At 34.8% G+C, this 26,287-nt stretch overlaps 1 protein-coding gene across 5 annotated transcripts in view; it reads left to right on the top strand.

Moving 5' to 3' along the window:
* Positions 1-26,287, top strand: part of LOC128859054 (ELAV-like protein 2) — a 100,441-nt gene that overhangs the window by 43,293 nt on the left and 30,861 nt on the right. Inside the window, exon 1 of one of the 5 annotated variants that reach the window (XM_054095739.1) lies at positions 19,612-19,883. The exons of the other annotated variants lie outside the window; for them this stretch is intronic. The gene's annotated coding sequence lies outside the window, so the exon portion shown is untranslated. Of the gene's footprint in view, positions 1-19,611; positions 19,884-26,287 lie in introns of those variants that run through there. 5 annotated transcript variants of the gene reach the window in all.

Raw genomic sequence — 26,287 nt, 5'->3', positions numbered from 1 at the left:
TTAAACACATTTTCAAGTTGTTTTTGGCCCGAAAGTAAAATACCTGTAACAAAACATAACTTAAACTATTTGAAATTTTTCGTATGAAATTTGTATGAAAAATTAAAAAAAATGTATTTTAAATGTTCGTAAAAACTAGAATATTTTTAATAAAAACTATTAAACTTTTATGAAAAGAAAAAATTTGTAAAAATTTTAATTTATTAATTATTATTAATATTTAATGTTATTACTATTATACTAATAGGTCTATTTATAAGTTCGTGCGGTTTTACAACAGATGGCGTAACTTGATTATTATTCCATCGATCCACATTTCCAAACATTCATTGGAGAGCTACTGTCGTAAGGCACAAACGTCAGTATAAGTTTTTTATTTGAAGCGTAAACAACAATATTTTTACCACACTTGAAAATGTCGAATTTCGTGCCAAATAATGTGTTTTTGCGGGGAATTCTTCTTCATTATTTTAATATGAAGAAAAAAGCAGCCGAAAGTCATCGTATCTTGGTGGAAGTTTATGGTGAGCATGCTCTATCTGAGCGAACGTGCCAGAAGTGGTTTGCACGCTTTAAAAGTGGTGATTTTGGCTTGGAAGACGAAGAACGCGAGGGTGCGCCGCCAAAGTTCATGGATACCGAATTGGAGGAATTGCTCGATCAAGATCCGGCTCAAACGCAAGAAGAGGTTGCAAAAACTTTGGGAGTTGATCAATCAACCATTTCCAAACGTTTAAAAGCCATGGGAATGATCCGAAAGGTAGGCCATTGGGTGCCGTATGAATTGAAGCCAAGAGACGTTGAACGCCGTTTTATGGCATGCGAACAACTGCTTCAACGGCACAAAAGAAAGGGTTTTTTGCATCGAATTGTGACTGGCGATGAAAAGTGGGTCCATTACGACAATCCAAAACGTCGGGCAACGTATGGATACCCTGGCCATGCTTCAACATCGACGTCGGCGCAGAATATTCATGGCCTGAAGGTTATGCTGTGTATCTGGTGGGACCAGCTGGGTGTTGTGTATTATGAGCTACTGAAACCGAATGAAACGATTACGGGGGATGTCTACCGACGACAATTGATGCGTTTGAGCCGAACACTGCGAGAAAAACGGCCGCAATACGCCGATAGACACGACAAAGTTATTTTGCAACATGACAATGCTCGGCCACATGTTGCACAAGTGGTCAAAACATACTTAGAAACGCTCAAATGGGATGTCCTACCCCACCCGCCGTATAGTCCAGACCTTGCGCCATCCGATTACTATCTCTTCCGATCGATGCAACATGGCCTGGCTGACCAGCACTTCCGTAATTACGATGAAGTCAAAAAATGGATCGATTCGTGGATTGCGGCAAAACCGACCGAATTTTTCACAAAGGGAATCCGTGAATTGCCAGAAATATGGGAAAAAGTAGTAGTAAGCGATGGACAATATTTTGAATATTAAATTTGTAACCATTTTACGTCAATAAAGTATCAAATTTCGAAAAAAAAAACCGCACGAACTTATTCATAGTCCTATTATTATATTAATAACTGAATGAAAGAAAGAAATGTTATAAAAAGAAGTGTTACAAAAATTAAAATTTTACAAATATAAAAATTAAATTTTTTAAGGAATGTTTTTTTTGGGCTAAAATTTTTTTTTCTATTTTAGTTAATATAGAATATAAAGTACTATAATAAAATAACAAGAATATTAAACTTGTCCAATTTTCCTTAAATGAAACGCCGCTAAACTGCTAACATATTTTAATTTTTCCGAATTTCCATAAGCCTTTAAAAAAAATTCAATTATAATAGTTTTGTTGTTATATAAACTCTCTTCATGATTGTTGCCTTACCTAATAAACTTAACTTGGCTTAATAAGGCTTAAAAAAAGCGATGAATGATTTTCGGCGGCACTCACTGTAAATACTTAGTATTCATTTTCTTTGGAGTTTATTGTTGAATGCTTCTGTATACTCGTATATTACTTCTTCATTGCCTTTGGCTCAATTTCAATCAAAGCGATAGCCCATAATTTATGCACCGTTGTTATCTGCACTGCCATTTTCCTTTTTCCGAACTTTTCTTTTATTTTTTTATTCTTATTTTTCTATTCTAAGAACTGTTTATTACGTACAGCCTGCAGCTAAGGATCCTCATTACTGCTCGCATCGCTACTGGTATGAGGCTGAAGTATAGTACGATTGTCGTGCAATATGTGGGCTACTCAGTTGTTAGCTAAATGAAAAATGGCGTTGAGCGCTAGCTTTGCGGTTTGCCTTTCATTAATCGCTTGCTTACCTACTAGTCCACTCCTTATAACAATTAATGAAACGCTTTAAAAGCGTCTCACAAAAAAATGTTTAATGGAGTCAAGCTGCAGTGTCTAGGCGACTAATCGGCATCATAATTTTAGCTGATTATTCGCTTTTTGAATTCCTTTTCTAATATTTCCCAACTTTGCTCAAGCGACCCATTTTATAACTGAGTAATTTTAAAATATATTTATTTCTTACATATTACAGAAGTTACTTTAGTTGGTCAAGTAAAAAAAAAAACAAATGTTTAAATTTTAAACTGTAGATGGACTGTCCTGCACATCCAGCACAGCGATTTTGAAAAGTCCAAGGCTCGCACATATTCCAGTCAAATGGTTTTTATGCCTACCTGCGACTATTTTACAATCTTAGACCTGCGGTTGCTCAGACACTTGAAACACCCAACTTCTTAGCTCGAAAGGTGCGCACTTGACAACAGCGAACTCCGACCATTGGGAGCCTCAAAAGCACACTTAAGAAGGTATCAAATGGAAATTTCTGTAGAGTGTAAGGTATATTATTAAATGCTTCAGAATTTTAGCTTTCATTCAGTCTCTAGAAAATTTACATTGTTAGTAAGCAAGAATTACTGCTAAGGGGCTTGGTGTTTTACCTTTGAAACCTGAAGTGTACTTAAGCACTTCACTGACCTATCAAGGGTAAATTTGGTGCGAGGAATGGTGCTGTGGGTACTCAATAAAATTTTAAAGTAAATTGAAAGGTTAGTTAAGTGGACAGAATTGAACAAAAGCAGTTGCTGCGCGAGCCTTCAACTCATCTACTTCAACTGCAGCAGGCTCGCTCGTGGCGATACGATAGATAATTTTTGGTGCTAAGATCTTTTGTTTTTCCTCAACTCCTTACTTGAAACTTTTCTCATTTATACATCTGCGAATTAAGGAATACGGAAAGTTGCTTAGAAATAGAATATAATATGGAAAGGAGCAGTTCTGGGAGCGGAGAAGTGGCTGTAGGGGTGCAAAGAAAACTTATTCAAAGTACCTACGCAAGAAGTGCTGCTGTAGCTTGTCAGAGAAAATTAACAGCGCTATGGTGCCGTGGAGTAGAAAGCGAACTAACAAGCAAACATGCATACATACACATAAAAAGCTACGTGAGTGTGTCACACGCAATTTTACATCACATTGTTTGAAGTAATTACAAAGCGAACAACGGCAAGCGCTGCCTGAAGGCTGAAGGTGGCAAAAGTTTGGTGGTTGAAGAAGGCAAGCAAACGTAGGCGAACGCATGAGACTCATAGGTAGAATGAAATTAATGAAAGCCTGACGAAATGAATCAGTGAAAGCTGGAGTGAATGGAGAGCAGGAGAATAATGTTAGAATGCATGAGCGATAAGAGAAAAAATTATGGCACGCATTAACGCGTGGCTAGATTAATGAATGGACATGAATGGTGCAGTAAATCACGCAAAATAGCAGAGTCAGCTGTTTTTGAAATGCGGCCATTTTGTTAAGCTACCAAACACACAGTTTTTTTAAGTATAAATTCATATGTACACATACTTTATTTTAGGCAGTGCAGCTTTTGTAGCGCAAAAAATAAATTAGAAAATAGGTAAGCGTGGGAGGTTGAAAAAAGGTGCATTAACAAAAAAAAAAATAATAATCCTCTGTGAATTTTTGGTAGGAGGAGACCACAGGTGGGGAGAAAAAATATCTGAGAATTTTTTACTTTATTTAGTAGTACAGAGGACTGGGTGAACGCTTTCCGTCTAAATCTATTTAGATTGAGAAGTATAAAAGTTGAACGCTTCTTAGGATAAAATCAGAAAATCCTTAGGTCTGAAATGTATAAAATGTTCAACAATTCTATGTTGTTTAAGCTACTTAAAATAAAAGTATTAAAATTAAAAATATATAAAAAATTAAAAGAAATTTAAAAAAATATAAAAAAATAAAAACAAATATAAAAAAAATGTTTAAATAAAACAAAAATATATAAAAAAAAGTAAAAGAAATTAAAAAAAAATAAAAAAAAAATTAAATAAGAAAAAATTAAAAAAAAAATAAATAAAAAAATATACAAAAAAATAGAAAATTAAGAAAAAAAAATTTTTTTAATTAAAAAAGAATTTAAAAAAAAGTATTATTTAGTAAAAAGTCTATGCAGTGATTAGCAATACATCGACAAATTTAATCTACCCTTTCATGTATGGCAGATTAGCTGCAAAATTGGCAATCAGCTGTCAATACTGTTTAGAAAGATTTTTCTTCATAGAGAAGGACATGGCGAGTTAATATGCTTTAACAAATCTTTCTCATAGTATTGTATTTAACGCATTTTATATCTCAGATCAAGGCGAATCTATTAAGGATGGTGTTGGTAAATCAGCTGAGTTGTTGTTTTCTTTCGCTGTGTCCATGTGGCTGTCAGCTGAGAATGAAACAAGGCGAATTCATTATTTGTTTTCTAGTTTCTCAATACTTTGCTTTGACAATCAAACGTACAGAACACTGTTGTTGGTCTAGAGCCACCACCTTTAAGAATATTTTGATTTTGTATGCCGTTTTATCCCAAGGTATGAATTTTGCCCTTCTTCGCCTCCTAACTAAATTTCAAGTAGACCTTAAAAACGCTGTACGCCAGATAGTCAGATATTATACCTTAGCCCTTATGCCAAATTCTGTGGCCAGTTTCTTATTACTTTGAAAAAATTTTAATTTTGTTCTACAGCGTAATAAAGCAGCTCATTCAAGGAAGTTAGAGCACGCATGAAACGAAATATGAAGACGTGAGGGCGGTTGTTGCAAGAGCATGGGTGTGTGTGTGTGGGAGAGTAAGCACACATAATTTTGTATGCAGCCCTAAGGAAATGTGGTGGCACAGCAGCTTTCCGCTTTGTCAGCAAGAAAAAATTAAGCGAAATCGTGAGCAAAAAAAAAAAAAACGAAAGCTGCAATACGTACCAGTTTGCCAAAGGAAAACTAATCAGAACAGTAAGCGCTAGTGTGTCAGCAGCAACACCACAACTTGATTAACATGCACGAGTTTTCTTTCACAGGCTCGCTACTTGGCAAAAGGGTGCGCAAAGGGTAGCCAAAGAAATCATCTCCTCTACCACTCAACCACGCGTACGTGATGTGTATTCACGTATTGGCGGAAATTGAACGAAAGTGCGTAAGGCAAAGAAACGAAAAAAGAAAAAAATAAGAAATAAAAAAATTGATTGCGTTGAAAAAATGGTACATGCCTTTAGCCAGCTGGGATAGCAATCAGCAAGCTTGTAGCAGTGGTAATCAGTTTTTATGCAGTCGCCCGTCCACCGACTTTCTATGGCAAACTATGTAACCGAGCAGCTTATTTTTAATGCTACGCACAAATGGGACCACTGTGCCGATTTTGTGTGTGATGCGTGCCCGTATTGGTACCAAGTGGAGCCTGCGACATAGACGCGTGCCCATTAAGATGTGTTCAATTGCGTGTGTGCTTGATGTGCATGGCATACTGACTGGTATGTGTCTGAATTCAATGTGTGATATTCGACACATTTTTTCTAAGCGTAAATGAGGTTAGTAAATGGAGAATGTGCTGAAGGCGGCAGAAATGAGCGGTGGTATACTAACTTGTAATAATTCAACTCGATCCAATTTGAGATGCGTTGTTTGAAGGCGACTGGTAAATGAGAACGAAGCGCCTAAAGAGACTTTCTCCGTACACAACATACAGAACAAAATCTTTGTAGGAATCTTTTGCTTCTACAGAAACACTTGGACTGTTATAGCAGGTGGATTTTCCACATTTCTGTGGGTAACACTTCAAGACTGTACGAGAGAGTATGTCTCACACGCGGATTGCATACCTCGTTGTTGTTGTGGCAGTATAAGCATTCTCTATATATACGAGGAATGCTGCTGCAGAGACAGTTCTTGGCCGGATTTAAATCCGGGGCGTCCTGGTAACGTAGAACCGACGATTGGATACCTCCTGTAGTTTTTGTTGTAGCAGTAACTTTGCCCTGTCGTCTTCGTCTAGTTATTCATACGGTAGGTCCAGGAAACTTGCGTTTTAGATAGGTTGGGTCCAGAGGGAGAGGGGTGTTAGATGAGTGGGTTAGTGTCGTGCGGAGTGCGTTCACATGCCGGATATATGTTTGGTATGTCGGGATTGATTCTAGATAGTAAGGGGTTTAACCTGCTACAGTGCCAAGGTTACGCGGGACTCTTGGGGAAGTTGGAGCTCTTGGTCTGCAATAGGAGGTGGTTGGACTCCGATGATGGCATTCTGGGGTCGGAGGCTTGAGAAGGTGGTAAGAGTGTGAATGTCGTTAATTGTCTGTCTGTACACTGTCCGATCCAGTAATTGTCGGTGTGTTTTGTCCTGGGTCTCGACCGCGTAGTTGAGGAGGTGCCGCCTGACTTGCCCCAGTAAACCAGTCTTCTTTAGTGTACCGTGAATACCTCGTTGTTGTTGTTGTTGTTGTTGTAGCAGCATAAACATTCCCCATGCATATACGAGGAATGCTGCTTAAGTGACAGCCCTTGGCCGGATATAAATCCGGGTCGTTCTGGTTACGTAGAACCGACTGTCGTAGGAACGGTGGATACCTCGTCTTAGGCTATGGCTGCTCAGATTATCAGGATGTAATCTGGTAGGTAATTTCATTTAATTTTTGAATCTGATATCCGGAATATGTACGCCGCGGTTACGAGTTATTACTTTTTCGAATAAATCTGGCCGTATGGCGTGAATGATGGCCTGAATATTGCAATAAATCGATTGTTAAGTGCGCTTTATGGCAAGTAAGACCGTCTTGTTGGAACCAAATGTCGTCGAAGTTTAGCTGATTAAATTTTGGAAACGAAAATTCCCTCAGCATAGCTTTATAGCGCTCGCCATTCATCGCAAAGGCGCTCAATCTGAAAGTATTGTTCAGGCGTTAAACGACTCATGACGACCTGCCAAACCTAACTGAACAGAAATGTCAATACAGTTTGCCATTCTCAGCTGTCAAGCCAGAGTTATCGATACCGATAGTGTTCATGCAGCTAAAAAAACCCCATTATACCCAACCAGATCAATGATGACGAGAATGGTATTAGAAAATCAACAAATCTGAGTTAGGTTGCAGTTTTATAGATGAAGTGGGCATATTCGGGCAAACTTGTTAACAATCAAGACCTCTCATCCCAAGATCTTGATTCAAGATTTTTTTTTTTTTCAAATTAACAAAAATTTAACAAGTTTAGTGTCATCTTTAAGGGATTAGATCACAGTATAAATTTCAAAAAATTGATTTTGGTTTTTATTTAAAAAATAACCTAATACCTTGAAAATGATGTACTCCAAGGATTAGGGTAGGAAAAATGTCTAAATATTTATTTTATTATTTGAATTTTGATGCGATTGTCTTAGATCGAAGTGTATGGTACACATCCTTTGACTTTCCAATTCCAATTCCCTAGTGAACTTAAATAATGAAGAATAAAACAAAAATTCCAAAATCTTTAATTTCGCCTATGAAGTAGGCTCCTCCGTGCATTGACCCTTAGTTTTATTGTGTTTGACCATCCGCTACATTCTAAAATATTTTGATATTTCGACTACTGACGCATAAAAATTATGTTTATTATTTAATTTTTTCGAAAAAATATATAAATAGGCACACAACCCCACGCATGCAATCACAATAAGACAACAAACGATTCTCGTCTATTGTCACAGGACGCATGTTGAGGATAAGGCAAATATCGTGAGCGTGGGCCAAAAAGGTGTGCGGTTGTTCGGTTTTCCTTTTCCTCATACAAAAACACAACCGGCGCATAATTATAGAACATTAAATGCGCTCATTACTTTTTGATGGCAAATTTATTGCTTGAAACGTCTAAATATTTGTTACTTTGTATGTGTCTATGTGTGTGACGAAAATATACGGTCGTATGCGGCTCACTAATGGGCTGTTTATTTTTAAGCCCGAGTGACAATTGTCAGGCAGCAGCAATTAAGTAGCAAATAAGCAATAGCGTTTGAGATTAATATGAATTTGAGTGGACAACTGAGGTATTTCCAAAATATGCAATGGCGTTTCTTCACTCTCTTTCACTTCTCTTTCAAATTGAGATTCATAGTATTCTAAGAAAAGATAGCTTTTTCTTGGTTTGCCCAGAAATTGTGTTTCTCAACTTGAGAAAAACCTTGATCTCAAATGAGATTCTCTAGTGGTTCTAGAATGTATTCGATGCAGTGCCAACTGGTGCTAGCAGGAGAAGAGGAAGGCCTCCTCTGCTTTGGAAAGATCAGGTGGAGAATGATTTGGCTTTTGCTGGTTTTTCCAACTAGCGCCGGTTGGCACGAGAAATAAATAACTGACGAGCTTTGTTAAACTAGGCCAAAATCGCTTAAGCGGTTATCGTGCCAATCAAAAAGAAGCAAATGAAGACAAGACGTACTGAGTACAGATACCACAATTTTCCATGCGGAGCTTTTTGCCATAATCGAAACAGTAGAAATCGTATCCAAAAGAGGGTACGAAAAAGTAAACATTAAAATACCTTCGGACAGTCAATCAACCCTCAAAACTTTAAATAGCTTTACGTTTAATTCAAAAGTCCCTATAGAGTGTAACAATGCATTCAACAAGCTGACGAATCTTAATCAGGTCTCCCTGATTTGGGTACTAGAACATGCGGGTCACGAAGAAAACTAGAAGGCAGACTTTTATGCCAAAAAGAGTCATTTATTGGACCAACCACATTTTTCGGCTTTAAAAAAACAACCTTAAACAGAACACCGAAAAATGGAAGCGACTAGTGAAACGGCACAAACGGCCTTAATGACTTTAAAAAGTTTCTGAACTTTAATAGCAACAGAGCAAAATCTGCTCTAACTCTAGATAAAAGAAGCGTTAGACTACTCTGTGGAGCACTTACAGACCACTTTGCCTGCAATAAATGGTTAGCAATGGCGCGCTTTGTTAAACTCGGCCAAAATCGCGTAAGCGGTTATAGCGCCAATTAAAAAGAAGAACGGTTTCCATATTAATGGTATAACTTATATTCAGTTGCTGAATTTTTTCTGCAATTCAACGTTTTAAGATTTTTAAGGGGACAAACTCAGGCTTTCTCGGCCAATGTGCGCTTAGTTGGCAAGTCTGTGTATGTATTAATGTTTATACATGCGAATGTGTGTCGAAATATATACCGAAAAAGTGCGCAATTTAGGGCAAAAATTTGTATGATTTTTGTTTTTTTTTTTCAATTTTTTACACACAAATGATCACCCACTTTTGTGCGGTTTGCTGTTGCAGTTAATGAGTTGACATTTTTCAAAGAAACCCTGAGGACATGAATAAATTTTAATCGCTCATGCGAGCCGGAGAAGGCTAGGGTTGAGCGGCAAAATGGGGGTGTGACCGAAATGTTTGCGGTTTTGAATAATGGCAGCGTTAAAGCCTTTAATATTTGTATGTTTAGGTTGAAAAAACAAAGCATGTGAGACGTTCGAAGAAGGGAAATAAATTAAAAAAATGGAAAAATATGTGACAAGAAATATATGCAAAGCAGTGGCAATCCCCCAAATTCGAAAAATGCTAAAAAACGCATGCTGTCATATTCATATCTCAGAGAAAATTCAAAACAAAAAAAGTGCATTGACACTTGAATGCTGCAGCACCAACAAAAATGCAAAATTGCGAGGTAGCACGCGACTGAGCTGTCTTTTGTGTTCTTTTTGTTTGTTTGCAGCTGCTGTTGTTAGTGTTGTTGTTTTTGCTGCAACACATGTCTCATTCATGTTGTTGTAGTTATTGTTTTTGTCACCTCCCAATGAATGCAAGCAAGTCACACCGCCGCACTTACATAAAGCCAGCCCACAGACAAGCCGTCAATGTCAGTTTTCTTCACACTTCACTCGCATTTTAGGGCAAAAATGCAGCAAAAGCAAAACAAAAAAGAAAATACAATACTTTGTTTACCACTGCGGCTGTTTTTGCTTTGCTGGTTGCGCACTTAATTAACTGCATTTTGTTGCATGCCACATGTGCGCGAGGCGGTGCAAAATGAGCAGAGTGACAAAAAAAATCTGCGCAAAATGCCGCCATACCCAGCGGCGGGTTCAATGGCCTCTGTTACAGACCATAAAGCAACAACAATAGCCGGAAGAACAACAGTCAAAACGGTGCCTTAAAAAAAACAACAACAATAAAAGAATGCAAAAATGAGAAAGAACATTAGTAGATGTCAATAAGTCGTTTTGGTCATAAATTTGCGCAGTAAATATTTATTATGTTGCATTTTTTCGGTCATGGCGCGGCTTCGGGGTGAGGCAGAAAGTGAAAGGCAGCGTGAAAAGGGAGGAGTGGTTGGCAAAGTTGGTAGGCCATGTAAGGTAATTTTATACCAAAATAGACGTATACGGAGATGCAGGAAAGTGAGGCATCCAACTTTGTTGCTATCCTTAGCGTAGCTGTTATTGTTGTTGCTTACGCTGCTGCCACTGCGTTTTTGAATCAACTTGCGCACCGATTTGCGCAATCCGATTAAAGCAGGCGCAAACAAATTATGATTCATTCGTAATGCGCTGCAGGCATGGAAAAAGTGTGCACTAGAAAAGGCCGCCGGATTTCGGGATTGGCGGATTTCATAGCAGTGATTAGGAGAAATGCAATAATTTGTGTGCCGATTAGGTTAATCTCAAATAGTAGACTGATATTATGAGAATGCCCAAGCAACACGAAAAGCGCTTGAATTGTACCCGGTTGGAGATCGAATAACAGCACGCACAAGAAAAAGATGGCTCGAAGATGTGGAAGTAGACTTTAAGGAGCTAAAGGTCAAACGTTGGAAGGATGTGTCTTTGAATAGCGAGAGATGGCACGTGGCTATGAATGAAGCAATGGATGCAAAAAAAAATGTTCAACACTGGAACTTCGGATTTTTTTATATAAAAAGTTTTTGTCACAAAACATTGATTTTCAGAAAAAATAAAAAAAAAATCAATCCAGAAGTTTTGGAATTTTTGTCATAATTTTTTTTACTTAAAGGAACCCTTTTTGTAAAATAAAAAATGTAAAAAATTCAATACCGATATTACGGGATTTTTGTCATAAATTTTGTTTACTTACAAAAAAAACAAAAAACATGAAAAATTCAATATCGATATTTCGGGATTTTTGTCGTACATTACTTTTACCTACAAAATAAAAACGATTCTAAAACAAATAAAAACGTAAAAAATTCAATCCCGATATTTAGGGGTTTTGTCATACATTTGGTTTACTTAATAAAAAAAATGCTTTTTCTAAAACGAAAAAACGTAAAAAATTCAATGCCAATATTTCGGGATTTTTATCATACGTTTCTTTACCTAAGAAAACGATTTTTTTAACCAAAAGTTCTAAAACAATTCATCGCCATTGAATTTCAGGATTTTTGTCGTACACTTCTTGTACTTAAAAAAACATGCTTTTTCTAACTCCACGGATAATAATTTGCAAACTGACGGTTTGACAAAATTTGTACAATTCTCTTATTGTGCAAAACCCACTATTTCAAAGCTATATGTGGGCTTTTTAACCCTCCGTTGAAGATCTTTTTTAAAACCTTAGATTGAACACCCGTGTCTCGCGTTTTTTTGTCCTGTTCGAGTATCCTTTTTTAAAGGTTATATCCGTAAACCGATAGAAAATTAAATTATAAAAAGGCGTCTGGAAGCTCAAGCCGTTAGCTATAATAGAAATATGTTAAATTTATGTCCACAGTCGAAAAAGTCTTGCCAGATACGGGTGTCCAATGGAGGGTTAGCTGCATTGCTGTTTTTTTTTAACAAAATTCAAGCTACAAACTAGTTTCCCTTTTACAAGTATTTATAAAATAAAGAAATACAAGGTAGCGCAAAATCAATCATTGCTATCGCCTATCGAAAAGTTTATAATTTTTACAAATGCCTTGGTACGCCAATCAGATTTGACACCTGTGTGCAAGAACTATACGAACTGGCAGTATACGAGTATACAAACAGACAAATAATAGATAAGGTCAAAATAAAAATTTCCATCACTCAAAATAACTTATTTTATTCAGTAAAAAAGTTATTCAAAAACAAAATTGATGATTAATTTTGCAAAATTTTCAGTAGAGGAATATTGCAATTTGTTGAATTTTTAATTTTTGCTGCAATATCTAACAAAAATTAGAATAGGCGCGTTAGTGTGTGTATCAGAAATGACATAGAATCGAAAAAAGAGAAATATGAATTTCGGGATTGGGTTCAAAAACATTGTATATCTATCTGCCGCGCTCATCTCTAGATCTTTAGTATACTCATGTACCAACTCAACGCACATACACAAACATAAATAAGTTTTTCATGCATGAAAGCACGTAGTGAAAAGAGGGGTGTGTCTCCTTTTAAGGCAGGATGCGTAAGAACTCATGCACACAAACACATAAAGGCATATTTAGTGTTAAGAAAGAAGTTCGAATAAAACTTTTCTTTAGAATACTTTCAGTAATTACGAGTTTCTCTATGGCAAGGAGCATTTAAATATTTCATAAGTTGATCTGTTGGCAACCTCATCTTTCAGAAATCAGCTATCGTTATGTAATACCATAGCTTCGTATAGAATTTTTCAGCCGAATACTTAAATTATGGCAGTTTCTTGAATTTTCTTTAAATGAGAAAATTTTTCTGATTTCTCTTTGTGTGCGGCGATCTCACTTTCATTCCATCTTGGTACTGGGTTTCGAGACTGCCAGTCTTTATGTTTAGCTTCCAAGTAACCAATTCTTAATAGAATAACTAAATAAGTGCAGCCGATATAAAAAGCGTAGGTAGTTTAAGGTAATCACTCGACCTTATTGAGGTGTCTTGCTACAGCTGATGAGAATGGATAGCCCAGTAATCTTATGTGGCTATTAGTCGGATTTTCGCATGACTATTTGTTAGAGCGTTTCTCTACACAGTCCATTCCAAAATTTTAACGTTGTCCAATGAAATACTTATATACACATCAGCATATGCATGCAAGTACATTTTTTAAATACATTTCCCATTTAAAAGTTTATTTTGACATTTGTCATACGCGACAGTGGTAATGCTAATGAAGACATATGGCGGTATTTCCATGAAAACAAACAAAAAGTGCCAGAAAAAAGTAAGAAGCAAAAAAATTAACAGCAATGCAATGGCGCAGTGAAGGGTTGGTTGCTGGAGTATATAAATAATTAGGCTTGGAAACAAGTTTTCACGTACAAAAAGCAATTTTAAACATTTTTCCTGTTTTTTTTTTTAAATCGCCCAACTCCAACGGCAGGTAATTTGATATATTCCGGCGCAATAATATTATTTTGATATTTTGCGTGTGTTTATGCAGTTGGCAGAAGGTTTATACTATTTTATGATATTAAAAAATGCGCCTGGAGCTATGCAACTTATTTACGAATTCTTGCTGCTTTTCTACAGTGGGTGTGTGGTATTAAGCGCTTTGGAGATAAATGCTAATGAAGTTTGTAAGCGAATTGGTATTTTCACTTGGAATAATTTGATATGAAAAGAGCTGACAAATATTTTGCAAAATTTTATATGATTTTTTTGGATGACGGGAGAAGTGTAAAATTGAATGAGTTTCTTTGATGAGGCTTAAGGTGTTAAATCACAAGATCTCGGTGGCCAATTATGAGCAGAAGAGAGATAACGAGGTCCAGAAACTTTTCCCGAAAAGGTCAATGGTTTCGTTGCTTGTGTGGCACGTAGCGCCGTCTTGTTGAAAATATACGTTGTCCAGATCATCAGCGCAACCTGTAACACCTGTTATTCTAAAACCCTATATTTTATATTATCATTATTACTCGTAAAATAGAAAAATCATGAAATGAGAAAAAAATATTTCGCTTTAATTGTTTCCTGAGTTTAAGTTAGTATTCAAATTCGAACTTATTAGACCAAATATTTAAAAAAAAAAATTACACTGTTATACATTACACTGTTGCCCAACGTAGTGTTAAAAAATAAATAAATAATCAAAACTTGCCAATTTGTGGTGTACAGTTTCCTTTGACGTTGACGTATATCTGAAATAATTCAAATTTTGGAAATAGTGAAAAAAATTGAAATATTTTTTATAGTTTATACGAATTTTTTTACAAAACGCTGCGATTTTTTAGTATAAAAATTAAATTTTGAAATGTTTTACTTCTTCTGAACTATCATTTTGAAGACAGCAACATTTTTTTTTCATGCAAATAGTTTTCAAAGTTTTTGATAAACTGTTAATATCTATATTTTTAAATACTTTATTTCAAGATATGAATCGGATGTTTTTTAGAGCCCGAGACCTTTATACGATAATATCAGGTGTTTTGTAAGAGCTTGAGAACTTAAAACGATAATGTCGGGTGTTTTTAAAAGCTTGATAACTTAAAATTTTAATAACGGGTGTTTTTTACAGAGCTTGAGAACTTAACATTTTAATAACGGCTCTTTTTTTAAGAACTTGATAAGTTAAGATGGTAATATTGGGTGTTTTTTATGAGCTTGATAACTTAAAATGGTAATATCGGATGTTTTTTAAGAGTTTGACACCTTAAAATGATAATAGCGGGTGATTTTTTAAGAGCTTGAGAACTTAAAACGATAATACAATATTATAATCTGGTTGATAAATTCATGGCATTTCCTTTTTGTATATGAACCCGGCATATGTCAAAAAGTTTTCAGGTCAAAGTGCTACCCATCTTCATTATTTACTCAATACATTTCTTGGCATCAAATATTTTTAATTCTCTATTCAAATGCTTAAAATGCGCTCCTCCTACCTTTCTTCGTTTCCCACGCTTATCCAATGCTCACCTGAGCTCTCTGAAATGTGAAATGCTGCAAAAGCCCCATCAAAGAAACTCATTCAATTTTACACTTCTCCCGTCATCCAAAAAAATCATATAAAATTTCGCAAAATATTTGTCAGCTCTTTTCATATCAAATTATTGCAACAACCACTTTTTTCTTTGGGACCACGAGAAAGGGAAGGTCTACGCCAACAGCCCAGGGTCGATTCAAGACCTCAAAGGTGAAATTCGTGAGACTATCGAGGACATAGGGCAGCCACTTTGCAATTCGATTATGGGAAATTTCATGAAAAGGATATTGTCCTGTGAGCGTGGTCGTGGTGGTCATTTGCCTGATGTTATTTTCCACTATTAACGGCATACCTTCCTCTTTATAATGAAATAAACATCCGATCATGCATGGTATATTAAAAAATAGCATTTTTCCTTAATATCAAAATAACAAATCTTATTAGAAACCCTATATAATGAAATCTGCGCCAGAACATAGGCTTTAATTTTTTTGCTGAAAGAATGAAAATAAATTTTTTGATACGTTTAATTCATTGTACCGTATAAAGAAATTTAAAAAAATTTTAAAATATTTTTGAAAGCTTCACAAAAATTAATTTTATTAAATTTATACAAGCTTTAAATTGTTAATTTTAAATTTGCGAGCTTTCGCTGAATTATTAAAAAAGGCAGCCAAAGCACAGCCCAGCACATTTATATGCGCTCTACCCGCAAATCGCCCACAGTATAAATTTCATGACAAAATACTTAAAAAAATGGAGACTTCTCCTATTCAATACTGTCAGCGCCTTCGTATATGCTTCAGTTTTATGTAATTGGCACGAAAAATGATTTTATTAGGGAAAATATGGTGAATGGGAAATGAAAAGACATAAAAGCTTTGGCGAAAAATATTTTTTGTCAGAAAAATTTGTGAGCGAGCATTTAAAAGGGTGATATGACAGAAAATGAAAAATTCCAAAATAAAAAAGTATTTCCAACAAAAAGTAATAATACCTTGTTTGCTAGAATGAGAAGTTAAGTAACTCACAAGCCCTACAATGAAGCAAGACTTTTAAGTTCCTTCCATTGCGCCCAAAAGTAGACTAAAAGAGATTGACTTGCGTATTTATATAAAGTAAATGCAATAATACTCACACAAAAATAATTGAGTTAATAATAAAAGTCCTGCCAACTTTATACATTCATATTCCTGCTGTTACTCGCCAGTTTTTGGCAAACAATGAATCCATATTTTACAGCCATTCATACTTCAAAGGAAAAGTTTGTGGTCATATTTACTGGTGGTGTGAACGTAAACTGAAACAATAAATGATGTAAGGGTATATTCACGTGCACGCGAGGAAGAGGGGAAAGCAGGCGATCAAAAATGCTGCCTTTGATGGAAATTTGCGTTTAATATTCCATTGTTGAGCTGGCTTGCAGCTAAGCGTTGTATGCATCACAACAAAGATGGCGGTTGAGGAAAATTTCGAAATACGAAATCTGAGATTTCGGATGGATAAAAGCAGACAAAAGTGAATTACATTCTAAAATACGTATGAAGTTGGCCGTTAGAATTGTTGTTGAATGCTTGCAGCTTGCAATACCAGTATTGCTTGCGAACTCTTCAAAATCCATTGGACAAAGTTATTCGAGCGTATTCAGGCGTTTCTTAGCCAGTCGACTCATCAACTGCAGCTCTTAAAGCGCTCAGCACAACCGAGCTCAGCTACCGAAAATCCAATAATCGGTCGCAGCAACTCTGAAACAAGAACAATAATTCTATCTACAATGCAGCAATAAAGCAGCAGCAATTACTACAATAAATTGCTGCTCTTCACCTCCCATATTACGTCTGCACCGTTCTGCTATGCCGCATGCACATTTTCCTTTACTTCCTACCAAAGAGCGGGCACTGATGGACGGAACGATTGCTTCACGGCTTCACTACTTCTCTGCTTGCTTCTTCGTCTGCGCCAACTGCGCTGTTTTGCCTGCAGCTTTAACTGACCACTACCCTATTATATGCAGCTTAACTGCAGCCTTTACCACCAAATTCATGGCACACTCCTGCCCTGCCTGATGCTGCCACACTACCTGTGCTCTGCCGCGCTGCTATCACTCAGTTTCAGCGCCTTTCCGTTGCTCTCCCCTTTCCTGTTCTGTCTTCCTTTATCTCTTTTACTACCTTTTACCCATCATCACCACCACTACGAATTCGGCATGCCCTATGCCTTTGGCTTTGCTGGTTCCGCATCCGGTTTGCCCACTTTGTTACATCAATCCTGTTCCATTCCATTTTTTTCCGAACTCCTGCTGTGCCTTGCAGCCGGTTTAAGTTGGCTTTACCGGCTGCTGACAGCAACCAAAACATGCATTCTGCATTTGGGTGTGCATATTTGTATGTGTGCTCTCTATGGTTACATCCAGGCACTCATTGCCATTGACGATGCCGCTAGCTAACGTTGAGTCCTTGTAATCCCTTGTAATGGCATACAAGCTGAGACAGTGTCTCTCACGCTCACGTTCGCTAGTGAGGGTTAGTTTTGGGTGCGCCACTTCAGTAAAGCAAATATACGAGACGTAGGTATTTAAAGGTATGTATCAGCGTGAGAACTGAATGAGCGACGGAGAGAGAAAGAGAGCCACTAGAGAGCTCAGGTTAGTAGAAGTGGAACTGTGTGCATATTTGCTTGAAAAATTAAATAAAATTTGTGTGATTTCCAAAGGTTATAAGTTATAAAATAATAGTTTGTAAATTTCAAAAATTACTAACTCAAAATTAGAAAATTAAGAAGAGTTTGGATATTAATATATATAATTAAAAATTTAGTAATATTAAAAATTTCATTCAAAAATTTTAAAAATTAAAATTACAAAAAAAGATTTTTTAAATTTTAGCAAATTTAATTTAAAAATTGTAGAAATTAAAATAAAAAAGTGTATAATTTAAAAAATATTTAACTTAAAAATTTTTAAAATAATTTTTTTTTAGTTTAATATAAAATTCTAAAAATTAATATTTAAAACAATTTAAGACATTATAAATTACTTATTCGAAATTTTAAAAAATTAAGAAAAGTTTGGATATTATGTAATTAAAAATTTAGTAATTTTGAAAATTTAATCAAAAAATTTAAAAAAATTAAATTACAAAAAAAATTTAACAAATTTAGTTTAAAAATTTTAAAAATTAAAATAAAAAAAACTTCTACCATAAAAAATTTGACTTAAAAATTAAAAAAAAATATAAAAAAATTTTAAAATTTTAAAAACTAAAATAAAAAAGTTTTCAATTTTTAAAAACTTAAAAAATTCGAGTAAAAATATTGAAATTATAAAAATTTTTCTTGAAAATAATTTTTTTTTTAAACTTCGACTATGCATTTTTTGTTAGATGCCAGAATGAATAATTTACAGTTATACTTCAATGTTTCATTATCTCCATACTACTTAATGTGTTTTGTTTTAAGTTTTTTAATATGTATATAAAAATTTGTTATATTTTTTGAATATAATTTGTCAATGTGAATTTTGGAAAAAGTCATATAATGGAATTCTTAGAACTCTCGATTTACTATTAAAAATGTGAGTATATTATTTGAAGTTTTTCCGCATAATTCGTGGAGAGAAATTGAAAAAAGGATTAAATTAATTTCTTATTCGAAATTTATTTTTAGTTTTGAAAATTTGTTGAAAATTAAAAAAAAAAATTTACTTTTGTACTTTTTGATTGCCTATAATTTTCTTATCACAATTAAATTTTTTTTATCATAATTAAAAAAAAATTCTTTCGCGAAAATTCCTAGAAAGTATGAGCCCCGTTCTTTTATAATTGTTGCAGTTGGCAGAAAATATATTTTTCCCCTACAATAAATCCTGCAAGAAAAATCTTTTAAACTATTTCCTATATCCATTCCCTGCCGCATAACTACTAATACTTTTTGCTCGTCACTACTCCACAGCCCTCGGCTCAATGCAACTAACTGTGCTGTTCTTTCCAGTTCACTGCTCAGCGCTTCCCATTAAAGCCTGTATGTATCGACATGTCCGTTTTTTAACAAGAATTCTGATTAAAAAAGAAAGCGCACGCGCGAGTGCCACAGAAAAGAGAGGGCGAACGAAAGAGTATGGTGTCGCTGTGTGTGTTCAACTACCGCTAGTTGGGGTGCACTGCTGTAAGTGCGCTGTTAATGCACTGTCAATGTGGTGCAGTGCTTTGTATAACTGTAAATGCTTTCTGTTAATGCTCAGCCACTCTCCCACTTGGCTGCGCTCCATTGTATGCTCATCTATTCTTACCGGCTCACCTATTCGAGCTGGTTGTTAGCTTGCCGCTTCTAATGGCACACGTACGAGCAGTTCAGCTAGATTAGCAGTGGGTAGTGTGCGCACAAAGGACCTGCGCTCTCTCACCGCACTAGGCTAATTTGACTGCTGCTTTGCAAACTGGACGTTTGTCTAGGCTGTCAGGACGTTTGCAACCAGGTTCTTGCGGCAGCCTTTGGCATATCGTCAGTAATCGGCAAACCATAAGGATCATCGTTGTTGTCAGTCGTGCGTGTTCGTTCGTTGCTTTCGTTCGTTCGTTCGTTAGTTCGTTGGTTCGTTTTTCGAGAACATTCATTTATGATTTTTTGACTCCTGCACCTGCAAATATATATACATATAATTAAAATATAAAAAACTTTCAACTTTATGTGTTATTTGAAACTTTTCTTAGTTTTTTGAATAGTTTCGAATAGTTTGTGTCCAAAGCTCGGTTTAAACTTTGTAAGTATCTGCATATGTTTGTGTATAGACAAATGTGTCTGAATTTTGTATAGTATAACAAAGTGGCACACCCACACTCTTACACGGATACACACATGCACACAAACACAAACACTACAAATATTGCACGCATAGGAAGTGAAGAGCTAAGTGTTCTGTGAATACATTTGGGTTAATTGCAAGTACGCAGAAGAAAGGATATTCAACGCATACATAAATCCGAGCCTGATTTTTGGGCGTGTATAAAGACGTTGTGCTTTGGATGCCCTCTTCGCCGACATCTTGAACAAATGCTTTGTAAATTTCATCATTCGTTTTTAAAGTGATTTGATTTCATAAGACTTTTATGCAAAGGAATACAACAAAAAAAAATTTAATGAGATAATAAAAAAAGTAGTAGGAAAATTGACAAAAAATTAGATTGCAAGGAGATTCACGAAATTTAAAAGAAGTTAAAAATTGTGGAGAAAATTTAAAAGAATTGTAGAAAAAGCTAGAAACATTACCGAAACCAAGCGAGATTTGGGGTATACAAAAATTTACAAAAATTTATTTAACAGACAATTTTAAACGCATCTCAAAAAATCAAAAAACTATTAAAAGCTGCTGAAACTTAATGCACGCTTCCATTGCTACTCAATAATATAAAACAAGCGAACATTTTCTTGTTAAGGCAGACATAAAGTGTGTGTATAAAAAAAGTTATTGCATATTTCTGTGGTCTTATGCTCCAACTTGGAACTCTAAGAATTGCATATTTGTAGGAGCCGAAGCACAATAGCGCATACGTGAGCAAGGCATTCGTTTGCACTCAGAAGAATTAGGGGGAAGGAGAAGCGTCAGCAAAGTGTGGGTGGGGCAATAAAAGTGGAATAAGGAGGGAAAGTAAGGAATGAAGAATGCATTAGGCAGCAATAAATGTCAAACAGAGGATTGGATGTAAAATAAAACTAAAAAAATCGGAGATAAAAGTACTTAAATATTTAAATTTTTTTGTTTTAATTTTTACAATTTTTTATTTTTATTACTTTAATTTAAGTTAATTAGATGTCAAAAACAAAACAAAAACCAAAATCAGAGATAAAAGTACTTAAATATTTTATATTAATTGTTTTGTTCTAATTTTTATTATTTTTTATTTTTATTATTTGAACTTTCCTTTTTTTTAATTTTTACTATTTTTTTATTTTTTTTTTATTATTGTATTATATTGTAGTTTTATATTATTTTTTTATATTTTAATTTTTATTTTTCATTATTATTTTAAAACTTTTTATTATTAGTATATTATATATTTGGTCTCATTATTTCATATGTTATTTTTCGTAATTATTTTATAAACTATTTTTTTTGCCTTTTGCATTTTGGAGAAAATAGTTAGGTTTCTTAGGCCCAGATTTAGTATTTAATTTTGAAAAGGTCTTCACTTGAAATTTAAGTAGTTTATATTGTGTTGTTTTTAGCATTAAACAAAATTTTTTATTGGATATCTGACGCTGATTAGAATTTAAGTTTTTAAATTTTAATTTTATTGTAATAATAATTTTTTTTAATTAAAAAATTCTTAAAATTAATTTTTAGCTGTAATTTTTTATTCTTATATTTAAATTTTTTCTATAAATTCTAATTTTATATTTATTTAAAATTTAATTGCAATTTTAATTTTAGCTTTAAATTACTTAATTATTACTTTAATTTTAAGTATAAATTTAATCATTGTTTTAATTTTGTTCTTAAATTTATAAATTTGATTTATTTAATTTATTTTAAAATTAGTTTTAATTTAATAAATAATTTATAAATTATTTAATTTGTTTCTATTTTAGCTTAACTAAATACTAATACTACTTAACTAACAAATACTTTAACCAAAATAACGGCAAATGTATTTGGTGATTAATAAAAAATAAGAAAAATATTGAAAGAAAGCCTAATTGATGCTTTTTTCTATTTTTGTTAATTTTAAAAAGGCCAGGAATAGTTACAAAAAATATTTACAAAAAATTTAAACAAAAAAATGTGGTATTGTTTTTATGTTTATTTATTTTAGATATTTTATTTACATTTAATATATTTTTCCGCCAAAATTATCTCTTTTGATAAAAAGAAAAAAATCATTTTTACAAAGACTATTTGCAAAAAAGAAGTTTGTTTATGGAAAACTATTATCTGAAAATAATTTTTTTTCCATAAAATGTATGTCTAGAAACCTACTACACATTGGTAAATTTTTCTAAAAAGCTTTTCCGAAAAAAAATGTCCAAAAGATATTAAAACCAATATCTAAACTTTCGAAATTTTTTTAATTTTCTCGAAAAATATGACCATTTCTGTGTATTATAAAAAAAATCAAGTGACCATTTGTAGCTCGGCAAAGTAATAAGACGCTGCTCGGCTAAAAGAGAAATAATGAATAATCCCAAAAATTTTTTTGCTGCACTCGAAATTGTGCTGTATCTGAAAATTAAAAAAATGTCATATTTCCAATGTAGTAGTTCTGCATTATTTTTGTTTCAAAAATTTGTTTTTTTATATTCTTGCTTTTTAATTTCCCTTCGCTACGAAATCCACAGCCTGCTATACGCCCAGGCAGCCGCAAAACAGCGCCAAGCGAATCAGTATACAAACTCTATTGTCTGCCGTACTTCTACGGTCACACATACACATACATGTACATATATATATATATATATATAACATTAGCCACCCAATTCCACCAATACTCACTATATTGTAACAACAATACAGCCACAAAACACACACACGCGCATATGTCCATATAGGAAATAAAAATTTTGTGTAACAGCCACCAACTAACGCATAGAAAAGTCAAACATACCGGCTTTGTCCAGCCACTCAACCAATACCAACCCAAGCTTTTCTTGCTTTCCATGCTCAACCCACAAACCACCTACGCTTTGCTTAGGAAAATATAATCAATATGTGCCATAACAACAGACAGCAATGAAGAAAGCTTCGTCGAATGAATAAAATTCAACCCCGAAAATAGAAATAGCAAACAATCTAACACAGAAGGTTAGGGAAGGGGGAAGGCAATACATAGCAGAGTATTTGGTAGAGCAATAGAATAGAAGGTGGGGTGCACGACGACAGATTGAAGCTTAAAAAGCGATGGGTGGGCGTTTAGACTGCGCTGGCTCGCCTCCAGCTTGAAAGCCTGTAAGCCTGTGGCGGCAACGACAAGGAAACTATCTGTCTGCCGAAAAAAGCAGAACAGCCAGTGCTTTGTTGCCGAGAAAAAAATGCTGCTGCCTTGTATGTATCTAGGCAATATGGAAAGTAGCAAAGAGCAAGCGGCAAGAAGTATTAGAGGCTGAAATAGAAAAATATGCAAAAAGTATAATTGAAAATAAAATGGCTGGGAAAATGGCAAACTGATGAAACAATTGCGAGCACACATGTGTGCGGGTGTAGTTGTGTAGCTTACGCCAGGGCAAAAGTTGCGATGTCAGTAGTTGTAATGAAAGACGAAAAAAGTTTAGTGAAAAGCGACAATAAATTATGGCAAAGCAAGTTTTGCGAACGGGCGGCGGCGCTATAAAAATAGCAAAAATATAAAGGCAAAGCAAAGCGGCGAAAAGTAATCGTAGTAAAATGACAATGAATTTTACTACTAACTACAATTTGCCTATGTGTGGAAACTCACTTGTATAGGTGGTTAGGTGGTAGCACTGGCAAAAAGTCACAAATAACCAAGCAACATGGCAGGCGTTGTCTAGGCGCTTGTTTGCTTCTTCTCCTCTGCCCTGCCCTTCACGCTTCATGTATTCCGCTGAGTTTTCCTAATTTATTTTTAGTTTTTGCTTTTATTTATTGCACAAAAAACTGGTTTGCCTTGCCAGCAACTATGTTTAATATTTAATATTGTCATAATTCATTGTCGGTGCGGGCTTAAGAGGGTGAAAGCTTGGGGACGCGCACACCCTTATGGGTATGAAAAAAGTACCGCTTTGTTCTTGGCTTGCTACCCGCTTTGAGTGGTTTGCTCATAGTAGATTTTTAAACGAGACTTATGTACTTTGTAGAAACCGAATTCTGATGACCTTATTTGCTTGTCTGCAGTGTGTGTCTGTATGAATGTGTGTGTGTATGAGGCTCATAAGCTAAAATGGGGCTCACCATTAGTTTTACAAAATTTCTAGAACTTACGCCTGTTTTTCACTGTCAATGAATAATTTAGAAAATATTTAGCGGAACAGATTTGAAAAGCAATCTTTGAAATAATTGCTTCTTTTGTGTGCCTGTGGTACTTTGAAGTGCGTACGTAAGACGCTAAGGAAATTACTCTGTGTTCATTTGGTATGACAGTTTCACATTAGATTTAAAAATGCATTGAATTTGTGCTTGAAGTATATTGGCAAGTCTTCAAACAAATCGCAATCTTTTATCAGATTATTCACCTGCCTAGCTGGAAAGTAGTTTTCCACTTGTGCTCAAGTCCTTCCCAAAAATATCTATAATCAATCTGAATTCCTTGTCAAACCATACCTATAAGTAAATCAAATACCAATCAATTGCCATGACAGCTACGGAATGCCTACTGACGCTATCGGGGATCAACTACCACCTATTGTAGACGAAGAGCTTCAGAGACCCGCCTAACTGCTACTCAATTACGTTCTGGATATTGCAGCAGGTTAAACTCCTACTTATTCAGAATCGATCCCGACACACTCAATATATGTTTGGTATGTGAAGGTACGCCGCATGACACTAACAACCTATTTGCATGTCCCATCAAATTTATTCACTTAACACCCCTTTCCTTCGAACTAAACTTGTCGAAACAGTATGTTGTCTGGGCTTACCGGTGGATGAGTTAGGCGAAGATGATCTACAATAACAACAACAACTGTTTAATTTTGAGGCTTGCTAACAAACTTATTCTCAAGTTGACATGTTCACAGTTCAAGTTGAGAATTTTTTACAGCAAGTTTTTTTTATTTCTGGCTGAAATTTCTATAACCTCAAGTTTGTTATGTTTAGACTTTAATTATTAAAAAAGTGTGGAAAATAATACCCGGGTAGGTAATTTCTATACTTGGCGGCGTTTCAAAATATACTAAGCCAAGTAAGATTAGTTTTGAATTTGTAATTTTCCACATTTAGTTACATCTCTATTTCAAAACCAAATTTCATTTTTGTTCCAAAATTGTGAAAAGCCGGGATAACTTTTAAATTTTATGTCCGGTTTTACAATTTTTTCAAAACTTGTCCTTCCGCGCTTTAGTTGGTCACTCTTATTGGCATTTCCTTTGCTATAAATAGCTTTTCTTTCTGCATTGCAATTTTCTGTCTACCGTTTAATAGTTCCGTATTATTGATCGTCCATTAGAAATAAATATGTACTCCTATGCATATCATGAAAACATTTCTTGCTTGTATTCTATGTATGTTTGTATGATTAATGTCTTGCACGGAAGGATATTTTTAGCCCTTAGTAGTAAAATGCTGGTGTAGTAGTATTCGTAATTGTACTGCTCGAACCAGTCGAATGTATTAGTGCGATAGTAGACACATAAATATAAGGCCTTGTTCACATTTTAATAAAAAATCTAGAATTTATTGATATTATTAAAATTATAATAAAATTAAATAACTAAAAAATAAGTCTGTTTAATGATTTTTTTTTTTAAATTTGTTATGAATTTTTGACCCCGTGGGCAAGTGCATTTGTGTATAAGATACAGATAGCAGATCCACGGTTATATGATCAAAGTTCTATGTTGTTGTTGTTGTAGCAGCATAACCATTCCCTATATATGTACAAGGAGTGGTGCTGTAGTGAGAAGTCCTTGGCCGGATATAAATCCGTGTCGTTCTGGTAATGTAGAACCCTCTGTCGTGGAAACGACTAAGGCTCTCTCTCTCTCCGCCGTGACCTATGACTCAACATATGTAAGTTGACCACCGCATCTCACACATAGGTTGCTCACGTCGGCCAGGGCGCAAAACTGTGAACGCAAGCTCGCGCAACCGTAATTGCCTACCCAGAAACACTCCTATACCTCATTGCACTGTTGATATTAAAGTAGAAAACTAGTTGTTTTTCTAACAGCACCCGCTACTCGGCAAAGCGTGGAAATCTCAAAGTGTATTTCTTGCCCGAAAAAAGCTGCGCTTAGAAGCCAGCTGTCACTTGAGTGTGACATAAAAGTTTTGGTACCTCCATTTTGAGACACAATATCATGAAGCTTTTCCTAAATATCTTTTAAAACTTTAAACGGTACTTAAAGACGAGAGGTGAAAAGCGGTAATATTTTATTTAAAGTGGGTTTAGAGTGTCAAACCCGTTGGCTCTACCTTTTACATTCCTTTGTTTAACATCTATTTAATCTTTAATTTTAACTCTTAAATTTCAATCAACAAAAGTGGCGACCAAA

This window comes from Anastrepha ludens, chromosome 3 (genome assembly GCF_028408465.1).
Source record: "Anastrepha ludens isolate Willacy chromosome 3, idAnaLude1.1, whole genome shotgun sequence".
NCBI lineage: Eukaryota > Metazoa > Arthropoda > Insecta > Diptera > Tephritidae > Anastrepha > Anastrepha ludens.
This window is presented reverse-complemented; position numbering and strand designations above follow the sequence as displayed.